At 51.1% G+C, this 19,363-nt stretch overlaps 1 protein-coding gene and 1 long non-coding RNA gene across 5 annotated transcripts in view; one reads left to right on the plus strand and one right to left on the minus strand.

The window, feature by feature from the left end:
* Jade2 (jade family PHD finger 2) overlaps window positions 1–4,287 on the minus strand; it is a 48,524-nt gene extending 44,237 nt beyond the window's left edge. Inside the window, exon 1 of one of the 3 annotated variants that reach the window (XM_055602809.1) lies at window positions 4,267–4,287. The gene's annotated coding sequence lies outside the window, so the exon portion shown is untranslated. Of the gene's footprint in view, window positions 1–2,279; window positions 2,390–2,575; window positions 2,739–4,266 lie in introns of those variants that run through there. The other 2 variants (XM_055602807.1, XM_055602808.1) reach the window with 2 other exon arrangements.
* Window positions 870–15,372, plus strand: LOC129673109 (uncharacterized). 2 transcript variants are annotated; one of them, XR_008719616.1, is made up of 7 exons: window positions 870–952; window positions 4,903–5,047; window positions 5,218–5,272; window positions 11,608–11,670; window positions 12,240–12,300; window positions 14,191–14,293; window positions 14,950–15,372. It is a non-coding gene; the product is annotated as an uncharacterized LOC129673109 (long non-coding RNA). The 2 variants fall into 2 exon arrangements; XR_008719615.1 differs by having other exon boundaries at window positions 14,191–15,372.
* The last annotated feature ends 3,991 nt before the right edge of the window (window positions 15,373–19,363 follow it).

Genomic DNA, 19,363 nt, shown 5'->3' on the forward strand with positions numbered 1-19,363 from the left:
AAGCAAACAGCACAGCCTAAACATGAAAGCCCTCCTCCTTGACTGGGTCAGTTTTATTACTCATTCCCCCCCCCCCCCCCCCCACAGTTTATTCTGTTATTTTCCTCCGCTGCTCAATAGATTGCTCTGCAAGTTCCAACCCGCCCAAGGAAGATGGGACAAGAGGGCCTGGAGGGTTGGTGTGGTTCACTAGGGGCCCTAAGGGGAAAAAAGAAATCAGGCGAGGGGAAAAAGAAGTCAGCACCCTAGGAACCCAGGAAACAGGGCCAGGCCCGGTTGGCAGCCCTATGACTGGCTCTTCTGCCAAATGTCCTACTGGGAATTTTACCAGTGAGAGGAGGGAGACAGAGCCACTCTGGGAGGAGAACCCACCTTCCAAGTTCTGGTCTGTTTGCAAATAAAAACATTAAAGGAGCATCCTAACAGTTCCTCCGGGCTCAGAACTCTTCATTTCAAAATGGGGGGTACCCGCCCCTCCCTAACCTCCCTGTCACTTCTCTGAAAACAATCATAATTCCTCCCATTGACCTCTTGCAAACCGCCTCTGGGTAAAACTTTGTACCTCGGAATCCTGCAGATGGGGGGGGGGGGGATGCTAGGGGTAAGGGTGAGGTTTGGAAATCTGCAGAGACCCAGGATAGCTAGTACAATGCACCCTCGGGCATAAAGAAATCCGGCGCCCCCCCCCCGCACCCCCAGCAGGAGGCCTGAGAACAAGCTGGTTTAAAAAAAAAAAAGTGCCCAGGCCGGCTGCAGTGGCTAAGGGGATTAGAAGAGGGTTGTGCGCCTCCAGCCTGCCCCTGGCGGCGGGCGGAGGGCACGCAGGCTGGAGGCGCGCCGGCGTGATTCCGACCGCGGGAGCCGGGAGGAGGAGCCGGAGGTGGCTGCGGGGGGCTCCGGCCCAGGCGTAGGAAGGGCAAGAGGCGGTTCGGGCCGGGGGCGGTGCCAGGAGGTGGGTGGGCTTGGCGCCCAGGGCGGGGGAGGGGTCTAGGGGACTCCGGGAAGGGCAGCTGAGCCCCGGGTGGGGGCGGGGGTGCTGAGCGGGGCAGAGGTGTGCAGTAAGGGGACGGGGCTGGGCTGGCTGGGCCTCTCTGGAAGGTGGAGGGAAGCCTCCAAGCCGGTTTTGCAGACGTCCTCACCCTCCGGCAGAACAGCTACCAGTCGCCAAGCTGACCCAGGAACAGCCCTTGCCCTGGAGAAGGGGGTGTCTCAGGACCTAGGGATGGGCGGGAAGGGACCGTGGGGAGCCACAAGTCTGCACCCAGGCGGGGAGTGGGCGAGCAAGAGCCGCTCCGCAGGCGCAGGCAAGTGGGTGGGAAGGAGGGAGGGAGAAGGAGGAAGGAGGTGAGCCGGGAAGATGCCACTGCCGGGGGCGGGGCGGGGCCGGGGATCCGGCAGAGGGACTGCAGCAGTGCTTGGTGGGGGCGGGGGCTGCAATGTCACTCATTTTGGGGGTCAGGTGCGTGTGTCTTAGGCAGGGCCCGCCACTTGCCCGCTGCTCCCAGGTACCACCCAGAGTGTAAGGACGGAGGGCGGGGGAGGAGGGGGGAGGGCTGCAGAGTCGTCCCCGAAGCGGGACGCGAACCAGCAGAGTTGGGAGAAGGTAAACAAGGGCCACGCCCCCTGCCGTCACCCCGAGAGCGCGCACCCGCCGCTCCGGCCGCCGCCGGTACATTTCCACTCTCGCAGCGCCTCTTCCCCCGCCGGACTCCCGAACAGCCCCGGAGGGCTGCTGTCCCCTACCCGGGTACGCACCCTGCCTGCCTGGGCTGCGCACCCTGCACTCACCTGGGAAGGTTGTCCCCCGCCCCTTAAAGAGGAAAAAAAAAAAAAAAAAACCTAATTTGTGCAATGCCTCTGAGCCCAGGCACTGAGCATGCTGCCCCCGCGTGCAGCGCCCGCGTGCACCCAGCCTGGAAAGGGGGCGCAGGGCGGAGGCGGTGGCCCCCGGAAGGTGTCTAGGACTGGACCAAGCTGCACGTGAGCCCAGCACGGGGTCATGTGCATCGGCTCAGCCCGGTTCGGCACCCCAGACGTGCTGCGTTATCAACAAAATGAAACTCGGGGAGGCAGAAGGGCAGATAGCTCCGGGTTTCCCGTGCCCCGGTGCCCAGCCGCTCGGCCTCCCTTACCCCGCACCCCGGTCGCGCTGTAGCCCCTCGGGCCGGCCGGAGCCCGCGAGGCAAGTTGCAGCCCCAGCGCCCCCACCCGCCCGCGTCCCCTCGCCGGCCCAGGGGCGCTTTGCCGCAGTCATTAATAAAGAAGGTCGCCAGGCTCACCCTTCCAAAAGTTGTTACGTGCGCCCCGCTCAGCCTCCCCGCACTGTACTCTTTAAAACACGGCTGACCAACATGCGCAATCTCTCTCCCCGGTGCTGTGCGTCCACCCCCCCCCCCCCCCCCCCCCCCCGGCCTCCTCGAACAGGCAGCCAGCAAGAGAGAGAGGGAGCGAGCGAGCAAGGGAGAGAGAGAGAGGGATCGAGGAGCACTGGCAGATCTGTTAAAAAAAAAAAAAAAACCCACAAAATAATGCCGTGGAGATGCGCAGGGCCCATCCGCCGTAGGCTGGCTCTTACCTTGCTCCGCGGTGCCCTCTCGAGGGGCGCTGCCCTCGGCTACGCGCCGCGGCGGGGGCCGGCGCGGGAAGGATGCTCCCGAAGCCAGGAGCTCCTGGGGCCGGCGCGGGAGGGCGGGGGGCGCGCATCCATCCGGGGTCGTGGCGAGGGAGGCGACCGGGCCGCGGCGTCCCCCCCCCCCCCCCCCCCCCCCCCCAGGGGGGACAGAGCCCCCCCCCCCCCCCCCGGGCCGGCCCCCCAGGGAGGGGCAAAAAAAAAACACAAGAACCCCACCCCCCCCCCCCCCCTCCAAAAAAAAAAAAAAAAAAAATAGCCTCCAACTGCGATGGCCGCGGTCGGCACCATTCACCAACCCCCTGTGTATGTTTCTGTTTCTTTTTAAACCAAGACTTCCTTGTGATCTCTTTTGAGGGGGAAAAAAAAAATGTGTTGGGGTGGGGGTGGGGTGGGGGTGGGGTGGGGGCGGGCAAGAGGAGAGGGAGGGGGAGTAGCCACTTTTTTTCTAATTCACTCAGATCTCTGCTCCCGGCACCCCCCTCCGTGTCCCCCCCCCCCCCCCCCCGTTGTTTGGCCCCGGCGACCGGCCCCGGGAGGGTTTGGGGCCCCGGGGGGGGGGGGTGCCCTGCAGGTCCCCCGCCCGCCTGCACGCGGGCCCGGACTCCTCGTGGACTCCGGGGCGCCCCCAGCCCGCCCTGTCCCCAGGGCCGGGCCCGAGCGCCGGCGGAGCCCGTGCAAGTCCCATCAGGTCGGCTCACACTTCACACACTCACACACACACCCCGCCCCTCCGCTCGCTCACTCGCACTTTCTGCTCACACCCCGCCCCCTTCGCGCCCCAGACCCAGGCGGAGCCCCCCGCAACCTTAAAAAAAAAAAAAAAAAAGCAAGCTTATACTTAAAAAAAAAAAAATCTTTTGGCGCCATATTAATGACGTACTTAAAATTTGCCATTTCTCCCTGCGTCAAAAAGACGTTTCTTTGCAAATAGCAGCCTGGAGGCGACACTCGCGGAGGAAACGAGGCTTGCACGGGGTACCCGCCCGCCCGCCCCACCCCCCCGGACTCCGGGGCTGGAAGACCCTCGCCCTCCACCCGGTTTCGGAATCGCTGGTTTTAAAATCGGAATCGGAGAAATCGCGTGGCGTTTTTTTGTTTTTTTTTTTTTTTGCTTTTCTTTTTTTTTTTTTTTGCAGCGCCAGAAGTGAGCAGAAAGTGCTGGCAGGAGTGCAGGGGAGGGGCGCGCACGGGGCTGGGGGAGGGGGCGCGGTCCTCCTCCCCCACCCACACCAAATGCAAACTAGCATCCCAGGCAGGGAAACTTGAAATTGTGAGCGACCTCCGGAAGAGAGGGGCTGTCCGTAGAGGGGGGGGGGGGCCCTTCTTGGGCTCGTTGTCCCCTCCCCCCCCCGGGTGCCTCCCGGGGGCCGGGTGCGGCCCTGCATTTCGGGGGGGGGGGGTGAGGCGCGCTGTGACGGGTGGGTGGCTAGCAGGGAGGCAACATATCCTAGCCTCAGGAGGAGTTTGCACCCTGGCACCCTCTTCCTCCGGCCTCGTGCCTTTTCCTAACCGCAAAGGGTTAAAAACCGAGGGGGCAACTTCCCAGGGCTAGTACTTGGCGGAGAAGTGGGGCGCCCCTCTCCCCTCCCTCTCCTCCTCGCCCCTCCTCCTCCGACTCCACTTCCCGACTTGACCTTGTGGTGCACAAACAGTGCTCTCCAATCCTCGCAGTTTCTGGAAGAAGAGCCTGCGCTCGCCAGGCGGGCGGGCTGTCGGGCGGCTAGCCGGCAGTGGCGGAGCCTTGGGTCTGTTCCCTGAGCTGCGGGCCACACCCACCCAACCCGCTGCGCCCGGGGAGCTCACCTTCTCTCTAGGAAGGAAAAGGGCAGGCCTTCTGGATGGGTAGGCGTGTGGGGGGCAACCTCCTGCCTCCTGGGGATACTCCAGCATCGGAGGTTGGCTGCCTTTGGGCCGAGGTTTGGGGAAGCCTGGCCCAGCATCCCTAAGGCATCTTATCTTTGTCAACGTTTTCTGCCTCCTCCGAGATAATCAAATGATCCACCCCCACCCCCCAACTCATCTTTGTTTTTGAAGGCAGGTGGATGAGTTTTTAAATCCCTTTCCTTCTCCAAGACTGAAGGTTGTTTATTTTTCCTTTCCCCCTCACCCCAACCCCCCCTTGCATGGAAAGATAAATATTCAATTTACATAAGATGACATTTATGTGACAATTAAGAAGATTCCCCGATGGAATGTTGTGAACACATTTGCTTATAGGAGAAATAAATCTAATAATAAACAAACTCATAACAGCTCAAATCCTCTGACAGGGAGGTTGTCTATGCAACAGAGGGGTATGATGAATGCTGAAATAAGCGCTTTTTGCAACAAGAAAGAAATATGAACTCAAAGGAAGCCACCAGCAGAATTTCTCTTCTCTGGCCTTCATTCACAAAGTTTGAAGAGGCTTGTCTGGTAAGAGGAGGGGCTCGTTACCACCTCATAGTTAGCCCTGGCTCTGGTTCTCAGTGGTCCACTGAGAAGATTTTTCCCAGGCCAAGGTCAATGTCTGCTAACAGGTGTTGGCAGCCTGGGAGCCTCTAACAGCTTGCTAAACGGCTTCTAATCCTGGCTTTCCTTTTCAGGTGGCTGTGTGAAGCAGGCCAGTGAAGGAATCTCTCTGGATCTGTTTTCACCTGGGTGAGCTGAGGATTTCAGAGTCCACATGCCCGAGCACCCGAGCACCCGTGTGTAGGAATATGTAAATTTCCACCCTGTAGGACCTGGCTAAGAATGCACAGTCCACCGGGGTGCTGGACCGGTGTTGTCTTTCTTATAGAACTATTTACTTTTTAAAAACTATTTTTAGTTATGTGTAGGTGTGTGTGCACCTAGTTTTAATTATGTGTCTGTATGTGGGCAGGTGCATAGGAATGCAGGTGAAGCGGGCCAGAGGCGTGGGATGCCCTGTAGCTGAAGTTACAGATGGTTGTGAGCTACCTAATGTGTGTCCTGAGACCTGAACTCTGGTCTTTTGGAAGGGCAGCAAGTGCTCTTAACCACTGAACCATCTCCCCAGCCCTTGTGTTTCTTTTTGCTGTTGTTGCTTAGGATTAACCCAGGGCTTTCCCCATGCTAGGCAAGAGCAAGAGGACAATGCTATTTTAACTCTGAAGATGCATGCAAGAAGTCCGGTGTGGACAGAAATAGTGGGCTTCATGGTCAAGGTCCTGACAACAATGTCAGCCATGTGGGTAGAGACAAATACATAGAGACAGAGTCTGCAGTGACCCACAGGCTTGGTCTTTTCCATGGAGTGTCTCTGCAGAAGAGGACAGGACAGGCTGTTTCTCTTGGCCATCGGGAGCCCATGAACTGGAAGGGGAAAATGTCTTGGCAAGGAACTGTAAAATAATCCAGAGACGCCGGGCAGTGGTGGCACATGCCTTTAATCCTAGCACTTGGGAAGCAGAGGCAGGTGGATCTCTAAGTTCAAAGCCTGGTCTACAGAGTGAGTTCCAGGACAGCCAGGGCTACACAGAGAAATCTTGTCTCAAAAAAAACCAAACCAAACAACAACAACAACAAAAAACAAAAAAGCCCACAAACCCTGTTCAGAAAGGTTTTAGTAACTTGACAGAAATCCCACAGCCAGCAGTGGTATATGGACACTTAAGTCCCAGTGACCTTGGCATCACTCTAATTGTCTCTTGCTACACAACAGAAAAAAAAAAGTAGTTATTATATAGTCTCATTATGATTGATCCTAGCAAGAATGACTGTTCTATTTAGACCTTGACATAGTTCTCTAACTTGGGGCTAGACCAGGGCCCCTTAAAGAGTTCTTAGAAAACACCACCCTTTTAGGACCAAAATCCCCACTAGTCCTTGGGTTTCCCCTAGTTTTGTGCTACTGTCTAAGGCTAACCTTGAAAGTGCTAACAAAATGATAATTGTGAAGCTGATTTTAATTCCTTAATCATTATTAAAAAGTCTCACAAACCACTCATTAACTTTTTTTGCTGGGAAAAAAATGAGAAAGGGCTGTGGAGAAGGCCCCATTTGTTGTTGTTGTAATAATGTTGTTTGTTGTTCTATTTGTTGAAGGCCTCATGGTAATCACCAGTCTAGGTGCTGTGGACACAGCTCAAATTAAAGAGTCATAAATGTCCAGTCTCTTGGTACCTATTTTCTGAAGGACAGAGATACACAGCTTAATTAAACAAATACGAAGTTCATTTAGCTAGGCATATGGTTCGCACCTATAATCTCAGCACTTGGGAAGCTGAGGCAGGAGAATTACCAAGAGTTTAAAAAACTAGCCTGGGCTGCAAAGTAAATTCAACTCAGCCAAGACAGCAAAATGAGACTACAGACTGAGTGGAATTACTCTCCACCCACCCACCCATCCCCGAAAAAAAACGGGAAAGGAGAAAGAAGAAAAATTTTAATTGTATCTTAGTTTTAATTAGGTGTATGAGTGTGCCTGTGTGTGGATATGTGTGTGTGTATGTGTGTGTGTGTGTGTGTGAGTGCAAGGTGCCTGTGGAGACTGGAAGAGGGAGAGAGATGCTCCAGAGCTGAAGTTACAGGCTTTGTCAGCCGCTTGACTGAAATGCCAGAACTCCCATCCTCTACAAGAGCAATATGCGCTCTTAACTGCTGAGCCATCTCTCTGGCACTGAAAAAAAAAAAAAAAAAACTTTTTTAAAGGTAGAACTCACTAAATAATCAAGTGTGAGTCCAGACTAGCCTCAGACTCACTGTGTAGCCCAGGCTGGCCTCAAATTCTCTGCAACCCTTATGTCTCAGACTCTCAAATGCTGGGGTTGCAGGTATGTTTGAAGATAATTAAGTGCTAAGGTAAAAAAAAAATAATTGGAAATCACAACAGTAGTAGGGGTACAATTTTATTTTTAATAGATTTATTCTTAATTTATATGTATGGATGTCTTGCCTGCATCTATGTCTATTTCATGTATGCGCAGTGCCTGCAGAGGTGAGAAGGAGGTGTCAGATCGAGGGGTGCAGTTTTAAATTGGATGGTCTGAGAAGATGGAAGTTAGGAGTGAGCCTGTAGGTGAAGGGGGAGCATTCTAAAACCAGGCTTCCTAACCTGGTGTTTGGGACGCTCTTCTTCATAGGTCTGTGGGTAGAATTCAGGGATCTTGACTTGATGGGAAGAAAGCTCACGTCTTCATTTCCATCACTAAAGTGTGGCTTGTTTCTCAATTACAAAGAGGGACAGGAAATCTCTGCTAATAACTGCACCTGTGACATGTTGCTGGTGGAAATCACAGGTATTTTCATACTCCGTGACAGCTGTTACTAATAGCCTAAAATACCATTACACATCACTACCTCAAATTATGCTGTTCTTGTGACTTAATAAAGCACACATTAGCGTGTTATGGGTTTTGAAAATATCTTGATCGCCACATTTCAATATAATTAGGATTCTTCACAATCCATAGAACCTATTCCCAGGGCTGCAGGATGGTGGCTCACACCTATTATCCCTACCACCTGTTGGGCTGATGGAGGAGGAGCAGGAGTTCAAGGTCATCCTTGACTACATAGCAAATTTGAGGTCAGCCTAGGCTGCCTAAGGTCCTGGATTCAACTCTCAGCATTCCACTGCAAAAATAATAAAGCTGTTATCCTCCAGAGGAATTCATAGGTATCAGAGTACTTGAGTCCATGGCACAAGCAAAATTAAGGGGCTAGCAGGCAGGTAGGTGCTCTTCATAGCGTGCTCTCTGTAAAGGATGAAATGTGTAGGGCCTTGTGGGACCTTGTAAGGGATCTGGTGTTTGCTGGAGTGAGATGGGGCTTTTGAGCAGAAGAGGGTCATGATGTGACACTAGGTTTTACAGGTCACTTGGCTGTCACATGGGAGAGCAGGCTGAAGCAGGAGGAGCGTTTAGGATGGAGGATGCTGCCATAGACCAGAGTAGTAGCAGTGAGAGTGGCCAAAGTGGCCAGGTTCTTGTAGCGGAAGTTTCGGCGTCTTTATAAACTCAGTTATGTTACGTAAACGTGGTTTTGGTTTAATCCCAGGTGTGGGATATTGGGCTGCTCTACATTGTCCACAACAGCAGACTATGTGACTCAAGCAGGCTCTGAAAGGGGGGTGATCTCTGCCAGCTGCAGATAGTTTAATTCTGGGGCGGGACCTTGAGGGGGAGGAATAAATGCCAGAGCCAGGAGAGAGACAGGGCCCACAGAAAAAGAAGCAGAAGGCTGCTGTTTCTCCTCTGCTGCTTCTGGCTGCTGTTGTTACAGTTTCTTGAGAAGAAGTTGGAGAGATCCTGAAATAAAGATTGGACTTTCCCCAAAGAACCCAACGACCCTAACCAGCAGGAAGTAGCTAAAGAGAACTGAGTACCCCCCTTCCCCCTCTATCCTTTCTTTCCTACCTAGTGTTGGGGGTGGGGGGGAGAATGAAGAATAAGAAACCAAATAAAATAGATTTTAAAATATATGTGCTACAAGTTCTGTATGTATTTTAACAGAATTTGCTGATTGAAGAGAGAGAGGGGGGAGTTGAAGAAATCAGAAGGCCTGGTGAGACGGCATAGCAGGCACTTTCCGCTAACTCCCACTACCCAAGCTTAATTTCCCAAATGTACCCGGAGGAGTGAGAGAATCAGCTCCTGCATGTTGTCCTCTGACGTCCACACACATGATGTGGCATGTGCAGGCCTATGCGTACCCCCACACACCCACATACATACAAACAAATACAATATAACTTGAATTTTGTTTTAAATAAAGGAACAGCTGTAAGAGTTTTGTCTTGGGCCAATGGGAAGATGGAGTTGCTAGTACCTGAGATGGGGAAAGAGGAAGGAGGAGGTTTGAGGAGGAGAAGGGTCCTCCTCTATGGGCATATTAAGTCTGAGGTGCCTGTTGAACGCCTGTCTTTAGGCTTCTCCTAGGCAGCTGGACATGGTAGTTTCAACATGGGCAGAGTGGGGCTGATGGGTGATGTTTTAAGCTGTGGGGCTTTATGAGAGCATCAGAGAAGGGTGGAAAGAGGAGCATTTCCGAGGATGATGCCCTTGGACACTGCAAAGACTAAGATCTGGAGGAGGCAGACTCAGCAAAGGTATCATTAAGAATGAGAGAAAGAAGGGGCTGAGGATGTATCTCGGTAGAGGGCTTGCCTGGCACACAGAAAGCCCTGGATTCCATGCCTAGCTTCCTGTAAAGCAATTCGGTAGTCAGTGGCTACAGTACCAGCACTTGAGAGGTGGAGGCGGAGAATCAAAAGTTCTGGTCATCTTCAGCTACATACTGAGTTTGAGGACAACCTGGGCTACATGAGATTCTGAGTCAGAAATAAAAATAAATCTAGAAACTAAACAGTTCAAGAAGCATCCAAACAGATGGGAGGAAAGTTGTGAATGTGTACTGCCCCAAACTGCTGAAGGATCAGGTAATATTTTATTGCGAAGCTGAGCATGGTGATACAGGCCTTTAACACCGGTAAGTCTGTACATGGCTGAGGCCAGCCTGATCTAGGTAGGGAGTTCCACCCCAGCTTTAGCTACATGGGGAGACCCTGTTTAATAATAATAATAATAAAAAGCCAAGCATGGCGGCGCTCATCTTTAACACCAGCCCTGGGGAAGCAGAAGCAGGCACGTTTCTGAGTTTGAGGCCAGCCTGGTCTAAACAGTTCCAGAAGAGCCAAGGCTACATAGAGAAACCTTGTCTTAAAAAATCAAAACATGGAGGGGAGTAGGGAGGGAGCTACAGGTGGGATACAAAGTGAATAAACTGTAATTAATAAAAATAAAATAAGAATCTCAAGGTTCAGAAGCGTGGAGGTCACCGTTGACAGCAGTAGAGGGAAGTAAGCAAAAACTTGACGTGTCAAGAAAGAGTGGCAGGGACTGGTGGGAAGCATGGCTTCATGAATGTCAAAGAGGATCAGAAGTTCAGTAGACTCAATTGCACAGAAAGTTCAAGGGTTAAATGAGACTGTCTCAAAAAAAAAAAAAAAAAAAAAAAAAAGGTGTAACTTTCAACTGCCTGGGTTTCATCTCTGGCATACATACAGAGACAGACAGACAGGCAGACATAGTTCTAGCCTGATACCACAGGTTTTTTTTTTTTCTCCTTCTTCTTCTCTTCCTCCTTTTGTTTTTGTGTTCTTGTTTTTAAAGACAGGCTTTCACTGTGTAACAGCCCTGGCTGTCCTGGACTCACTCTGTAGACCTGGCTGGCCTCAAACTCACGGAGATCTGCCTGCCTCTGCTTCCCACGTGCTGGGATTGAAGTGTTCCACCACCCCTGGCTGCCCACAGGTTTTCAATCAGCAGATTTAGAACAAGGCCCAGGGATCTATAGATCTACATCTTCAACAATCACCTAGTTGTTCTTGCTATTTTTTGAGATAGAGTCTTACACTGTAGTCCAGGTTGCCCTGAATTCACTATGCAACCTATGATACACTTGAATTTGCAGTAATCCTCCTGCCTCAGTCTCTCACGTACAAGGATTATAGGCTCAAGTCACCATGCTTGCCTTACTTATGGTTATTATTTTCTTTTTTTTTTCCTCTTCATTTTATTATATTTATTTTTGGTTTTTTGAGACAGGGTTTCTTTGGGTAGCCCTGGCTGTCTTGGAGCTCACTCTGCATACGAGGCTGGCCTTGAACTCACAGAGGTCTGCCTGCTTCTGCATCCCTGAGTGCTGGGATCACAGGTGTGCACCACCTGGCCTGCTGATACAGTATCTTAGTGGTCGTGAACTTGATCTGTAGCTGAGGATGACCCTGAACTTTATTTATCATTTTTAAAACAATTTTAATATATATGAAGTTTGTTTATTTATTTATTTATACTGCATGTGTGCCTGTGCAGAAGAAGGCACCAGCTCTCACTATAGATAGTTATGAGCCACCATGTGGTTGTTCGGAATTGATCTCAGGACCTTTGGAAGAACAGCCAGTGCTCTTAACCTCTCAGCCATCTCTCTAGCTTGCCCTTTGACTTCTGACCCTCCTGCCTCTACCTTTGCAGGGATTACAGATATGCACCACCACACAGGGCCGGGAATTGAACCCAGGGTAATATACATGCCAGGTAAGCACCCTAACTCTGAACCACACCACCCCAGACCCCCTTTGCCTGGCCATTCTCTTTTCTTAGATTCACTTATTTTATGTTTCTGAGTATTTGGCATGCATGTATTTATGTATGCCACGGGCATGCCTGGTGCCCACCGAAGCCAGGGGAAGGTTTCAAATCCCCTGGAAATTGAGTTTCCTGTGGTTGTAAGACACTGTGGGGTACTGAGAACTGAACCCAGGCACTCTGCCTGAACATCGAGTGTTCTTAGCCATTGAGCCATCTCTCCAGCTTCCTTACCTGGTCATTCTTGAAGTTCTTGCCTAGGAACCATCCTTTATAAAACATGGAGTTTGTGATCATGGGTGTCAGACACTGGCCTGGCGGTCAGTAATTGCCTGTTAGACAATAGATGTTTTTCCAGGAGTCTTTACTGAAAGCACAAAAATCCTTTGAAATAACTTGCGATTTATGTACCGAAGCAGAGGTCCCCGGTACCCTAAGTACTTTAATTGAAAAAAATAGCATAAGATTTGCTCAGCATTCATGCATTGAATATTTATTGAGTGTCTGTTATGTTCCAGGCAACATTCAAGGGCTGGAGAGACAAACGATCTGACTCAGTCATTTGTCTGAGTCATCAAGGTAGGCAGGAGCACCAGATGTGTCAGCCGCAGCTGCCAGCAGCCTGCCTCGGAGGATGGGGTGGGCTGAGAAGTCCTTATGCAGGCTCCAGACTGACACTCACTCACTTGGTGCTCAGGGCAGTGTCTGGTCAAAGATAACAAGTCCATGGATGACCAGGAGCTTCTCCAAGAGAAGGTTCTGCTTCAGGAAGCCTGGGGTGGAGCTTCAGAGTTCTGTATTTCTCATAAGCTCCCCCAAAGGCAGCAACGGTCACCCTTGAAAATAGAAAGAGCATGGAGGTTAGTACGCCAGATCGGAGCCCTGCTCTTACCTTAGGGCTCCTGAAGCATTTGTGGGAGTCCTGTGGGGAAAGAACTCTCCCTGTGGGGACAGGAATCTGGAAAGATGCTTGTAAGGATACAAATAAGCTTTGTTCTCTTTCCTTCTTCCTTCCTTCCTTTTGTTTCTTTTTAAGACAGTCTCACTATGTAGCCCTGTCTAACTTCAAAGTCACAGATGGCTTCTGAACCACTGGAATAAAGGCAGAGCCTGTCACCTCTGGCTGTTTTTTTGTTTTGTTTTGTTTTTTTAATTTTTTATTTTTTTGAGGCAGGGTATCATGTATCCTAGGCTGGTTCTGAACTCTGTGTAGTTAAGGATGCTGAAGATGGCTTTGAACTTCCGATCTTCCTGTTTCTACTTTCCAGGTTCCCAGGTGCTGGGATTCTAGGTGTGTGACACTATGCCTGTTTTTATGTGGTGCTGGGGAGCCAGCCCAGAGGCTTGTGCATGGTAGGCAGGGACTCTGCCAACTAAGCTGCATTCCCAGCCCTCATATTTCCTTTTATCAATATTTCTAGAATTCTTTCTCTTCCATCTAGGGTTGGCAGTATGGTATGGCTTTATCTGAAGGGTGATTATCAGTCCATTGCTTATTCAATAAGTAGCTGCTGAGTACCTACTATGTGCCAAACAGACCTTCAGAAGAAGACAGAGCCAGAGTTTAAGCCTCCTGGATGCCACCGAGAAACTACAGCTGAGACTTGGAACAGAGTGAAAAGCCACTCAAGGCAGCCTGTGGCTAAAGATTCTGCCTTGGCAAGATCTGAGCTTGGCTGTGCCTGGGTGTATGACAGTGCGTGGCTGAGAGCGGTGCCCCTCCGCAGCCACAGTCAGCCAGTTCAGAGATGGCCCTGACCAGTCCCAGGAGATGTCTGGATAATGTGCCAGCCAGGCCACCTGTCCCCTTTCATCTTCTCAGACCTAGCCCATCGGCCACAGATGGCAGAAGGCAGTGGAGATCCCTGGGGCCTCCAGCCACCTCTCCAGAACCTGGCAGCAGCCAGTAACTCCTGTCAGATCAGCAGCCAGTGGCAGTCCAAGTGTGAGATACTCCACTCTGGGCTGAGGGAATCAGCCCCCTTCATGAGCCACCAGGAACCCAGAGTACTGGTTTGAAATGAAACAGTTGTGCAAGCAGAGGTCTTTCACCTCCCCTGGGATCTCTGATAAATCAGAGCAAGCCTTTCCCCAGTGCCAGACTTCCAGACTGTCCCCATACTCAGTCACAAAGGCAGGAACTGGCCTTAGAAATAGCTCACCTTTCAAAAAGCTCACAGGCTGGGATACAGCTGGTTGGTACAGTATTTGCCCAACATGCACAAAGCCCTGACCTTGATGCCTAGTACCACATAAACCAGGCATGGAGGCGAACGTCCCTAATCCCCGAACTTGAGATGTAGAGGCAGGAGGAATTCAAGGCCACCCTCAACTACACTACGTAGTGATCTCCAGGTTGAGACCCTGTCTTAAACAAGCAAACAAATAGAAATGCTAAAATGCCTCAGGAAAATAGGGTTTAAATGGTCAAAAGTTTTTTTTTTCTTCTTCTTCTTCTTTTTGAGACAGGTCTCATGTGGCACTCGCTGTCCTGGAATTCGATGTGAAGACCGGTCTGGCCTTGAACTCACAAAGATCTTTTGTTTCTGCCCTTGGGGTGCTGGGATCAAAGGTAGGTGCCACCACACCCAGCCCAAGAGAGTTTCTTGAGAAGAATATCTAGATGGAGTGTTCCTCCATTCTTCATTTCTGTAACGAAGCACACCTTAGCTTGGGGAGGTAGCTCTGCTGGTGGATTGCTTGCCTAGTGTACCCAAGGAGCTAGCCCCAGCCTCGCAAGAAACAAAACAAAACAGTTCCCCACAAGTTTACACAGTCCTAGTTTTGGGGGCTCAAGGGCATGGTGCCGGCCTCAGCATGGCTCCGGTGGGAACCTCATGTCTGACAGCCCTCACAGTGACAGGAATTCTGTGAAAGACAGATCATACGCTGGAAGCAGGGAAGGAATTCAGGCAAAGCTCAGGACTGTATGGCAGCACACTTGCTTTGAGCAACCAGCATTCCCTTAGGAGGACAGGTTCCCCAGTGGCCCAAACACCTCCCGCCAGGCCCAATCTCGTTCAGGTTCCATCACCTCTCACAGCAGCACACCAGGGACTAAGCTTCCTACCCATGAATCCTCGGGGGATGTGCCACTTGTAAACCATGGCAGATGGCAAGTCAGATGGGATAGGGTTGGGGAAAGATGGTCCAGAGAGGCCAGTAGCAGGGAACCAGACGGATTAGTCTTTCGGAGACTCTCCCGTGGACAAAGTGTCCTTCATTCAGGAAGAACGTATCAGGAGCCCTCTGAGGTGAAGCTGGGAACAGCTGGTCTTCAGGGAGGAGGAGAGAATACACAATTTTACTCTCCTCTGGGGAGACCTCTGACAAGAGCACAGGAGGCCTTCCTGGGAGGGTGAACTAAACAGAGCACAAGGAAGGAGCACCCTTGTGTGAGACAGAGGACTCAGTGGTAAAGAGCACTGGCTGCTCTTGCAGAGGACCGGACAGTCCCAGCACCCACATGGCGGCTCATAACCATCTCTCACTCCAGTTTCAGGAAGCTGGAATGCCCTCCTCTGACTTGTATGGGTCCCAGACACACAAGTGCTATACAGACATACACATTAAAAAAAAAAAAAAAAAAGGTGGCAAGCAAGCCTCAGGATACATGGTACCATACCACCTCGTTCACAATAAAGCAAAATGCCTGCCTAACGAGTCCTCCTTTTTTGTTTAGTTTTGGTTTGGTCACGAGTGTCCGGAGTGTGCTGAGTCTGAGTAACTCTCTGCTGTAAGCTGCACCCCAGCCTGAGAGCCAGCCTTTGATCTGAACACCTCAGAAAAACAATTACGACCAGAAGTCTGCTCCTGTAATACCAACTCATGGGAGACAGAAGAGTGAGGATTAGGAGTTCCACAGCATCCCCAGCTGGCTGTTCTGGAACTCTCTATGTAGACCAGGCTGGCCGCAAACTCACAGAGATCCACCTGCCTCTGCCTCCTGAGTGCTGGGGTTAAAGGCATGCACCGTTATGCCTGGGTTTGCTTTGTGGTGTTTGTGTGTGTGTTTGTTTGTTTGAGACTGTTTTTCTCCATGTAGCCTCGGCTGTCCTGGACTCACTTTGTAGACCAGGCTGGTCTCGACCTCTGCCTGCCTCTGCCTCCCAGAGTGCTGGGACTACAGGTGTGTGCTAGCTTGCTTTGTGCTTTTTAAAGGTTTAATTATATTTATCTGTATGTGCATGTGCTTGCATGAGTTTATGTGTACCAGATGTGTGCAGGAGTCCAATATGTCAGAAGAGGGCATCAGAGCCCTTGGAACTGGAGTTACAGGCAGTCAAAGGTTACTATGTGGGTGCTGGAAACCAAACCCAGGTCCTCCGTAAGAGCAGTGTTCTTAACCCCTGAGCCGTCTCTCCAGTCTCACTGGAACACACTTGAAATCCCAGAACTTGGGAGATAGAAGCAGGAAACTCAGAAGTTCAAGGTCATCTTCAGCTCTGTAGTGAGTGTGAGGCTACCCTGGGTTCTATGAGACCATATCTAAAAGTAAAATTTAAAGAGAGAGAGTCTGGGTGGAGGTGGAGGTGGCAGAGGCTAGAGGATCTCTGTGAGTTCAAGGCCAGCCTATGTAACAGCCTTTGCTGTCTAGAAAAAAAGCAAAGACACACACACACACATACACACACAGAGAGAGAGAGAGAGAGAAACAGGGAAATACAGATCAAGATGATTTTTGCCTTTGGTAAGGATTGGGAGATGGGAAGGTGTGAGCTGGTCATGGAGTAGGGCCACTTCTGAGGAAGAGACCTTCAGCTAAGGGACAATGGTACTAACTTCAAGACACTTGGAATGGACTGTCCTGCCCCACCCATCTGCCTCAAGTGTAGTGATCTGTGTAGACTGGGCCTGTTTGGCTTTCTTTGGTACCTAGAATCATGGTCTCACTCTGGGCTGCTCCAGATAGACCAGCTTCAGAGACTATCTTCCTTCTAGAGCCTTCCTATGGAATCTGAGCAGGGACAAAGAAAACCCCATTTCTCTATGCTCTGAGGGCCTTGGTCAGCTAGGTGGGTCTGGGACTGGGGAATCAGGTGGAGTGAAGCCACTGCTGAGAAGGTTGGCCTCCAGAAGATGCTCCCTCCTTTGGCAGGTAAGGCTCTATTTCTTCCCCGTATATTTAGGTGAAATATATCCGGCCCCTGGGGAGACAAAGTTGGGCATAATTCATTGCCCGAACAGTTGCTAAGAACCCACTCAGGGCTGGGATGTTCTTCGGGTAGTAGAGTGTTTGCCTCGCATACAAAGGAGTGTTCAGCCCCCAGCACCAAAATCAACTGAACGTGGTGACACACACCTGTAAACTCCAGTCCTCAGGAGATGCAAGCTGGAGAATCAGAAGTTTGAGGCTGAGATGGCTTAGCGGATAAAGGCACTTACCACCAAGCCTGATGACCTGAGTTGCATCCCTGGGATACAGGTAATGGAAGGAGAGAGCTGACTTAAGTGACTTAATTAAGTTGTTCACGGATCCCCACATGCACTCCACGATCCATGAAGATGTACCCACACCCACACCCAGAGAAACAAATGTCATAGAAGGAAAACTTTAATAAGAAGTTCAAGGTCATCCTGGGCCACAGACCAAGTTCAAGTCCAGCCTGGGTGGTGGCAAGGAATGTGAAGATGAGGCCAGGGTTTGGGCTCTGAGCTGGTGGATCCTGGTGTGGGATGTGCTCAGGTTCGAATCTGTGCTGTTCTAGGCCTACACTCCACTTGGCATTAGGTTATAGGGATGTGGCTTGTTAGGCTCCTGTATTCCTGAAGGGAAGAAGGGCAAACCATAGCAGGCGCAAGGATGGAGTCAGGGCTCGGTGTGGCTACTAAGCAGTAAGTCCCACCAGGTCCGGAGAGGTCTCACTCCAGTCAAGTCTTCATGAATGGCCTCCTGGCCTTTAGTCCTGCTTTTGGCCAACCTCCTGCTGCGGGGAGTGCTCCAGCATATATGGTGGCTGCTTTGAAATCTTCTTATGGGACTGAGGGGCAAATGTTCTTCCTTTGGGCATTGCTTCCTGGATGTTTAGGCCCTGTGGCTGTGGCAAGAGGTGCTGGAGGTCCATCCAGAGCCTCAGAGAGAGGGTGGGGACAGATAGAGAGCACTGCACCCACAGTGCATTCCACCCCGGAGAGGGTCTGTCCCTAGACACTCCATTTCTTATGTCCCTTATCCCCAACTGCTCCTGGAGCTCAAACAAAAGCCAATAGGTATTTGTGTCCACTCCCCCACAGACAGGCATTCCTTATGGGAAGCAGTCACCAGAGGATGGCTCAGCAGCTAGAGGAACCTCCTGCCAAGCCCGATGAGCTCAAATCCCATGACCTACATGACAGGAGAGAGCTAGTTCACTCAAGTTGTCCTCCACATACATGTCTTGGCATGCTTGTCCAGTGTGCCCCTCCCCGTTTATTTAGGAGAGAGGAAGAAAGAGGGAAACAGGACACAAGATGTAGTAGGACCTAAGTTGCTGCCGGCAGGAGTCTGTTCATGTGAGGGGAGGGGAGGGGAGGGGAAGGGAAGCCAGGAAGGAGATGCTTAATGTGGAGGCTGAAGGGAGGGGGTACTCGTACATATGATTTGTGTCTGCCCTTCTATCTGCACGTGCCCACACAAGCCTAAGGCCACGTCTCTGGAGCCCCCGTCTCTGGAGCTATTTTCCCAGACAACCTAAAAATAATTTCCATCTAAGGATTTGTGATCTGATGCGCAGGATGCTTGCCCAGCAGATACACTTTTCTACCCACATTTTAATCTAAGATCAACATCCAGTTCAAGTGAGTCTGCATTATTTATGCAAAAGTGGCGGCCCAGGCAGCCTGGAGTAAGTCTACAGGAGAATGGTCCTGCCAGAGTTGGTGGGGCGTCTCTATAATCCCAGCGCTTAGGAGGTCGAGGCAGGAGGACCGCACAGCTTACAGAGCAAGACCCCAACGTTATAAAAGAAGAAGAAGAAGAAAAAAACAGTCCTTATGAAGGTGAGAAGGTTAGGCAGCATGTGTGGGTTGGTGATGACAGTATGAAAAGGGACCCTGTGGTCAGCAAGAGGTTCAGGAGGTAACCCCCTCCCCCTTTTTTTTAAAGATTTAATTTTTATTTGACATGCACCACATGTGTCCCAGGTAGGCAAGGAGGTCCAAAGATGGTACTGGATCCCCCTAAACTGGAGTTACAAATGAGTGTGAGCCACCGCGTGGGTGTCAGGAGCTAAATACAGGTCCTGTGCAAGAGCAGCCAGTGCTCTTAACAACGGAGGGAATAGACAGAGGATGGGAGAAGTAAGAAAGTAAGAAGAGACACAATGCCTACCCCGTCGACGTCACTGTATGCCCCAGAACCTGGGAATATGTTCCAGATTCTGCAGAGATGATTAAAATAAGGACAATGGGTCTGGAGAGATGGCTCGGCAGTTAAGGCCATTGCGCCTCTTGCAGAGGACCGAAGCTCAATTCCCAGCACCCAGGCTGGGTGGTTCACAACTGTAACCCCAGCGCCAGGCATCTGGCACCCTTCTCTGCTCCCACATGTACCCCACTCACTCGGGCATCCCTACACATACACATAAATGAAATGAAAAAAAATAAGTCTTAAAAGGCTAAGGAGCTTAGTTAGGCTGGGCAGTGGTGGCTCACACCTTTATTC

The sequence above is a fragment of the Psammomys obesus genome, unplaced genomic scaffold (assembly GCF_907164565.1).
Source record: "Psammomys obesus unplaced genomic scaffold, mPsaObe1.curated_primary_1811, whole genome shotgun sequence".
Lineage (NCBI taxonomy): Eukaryota > Metazoa > Chordata > Mammalia > Rodentia > Muridae > Psammomys > Psammomys obesus.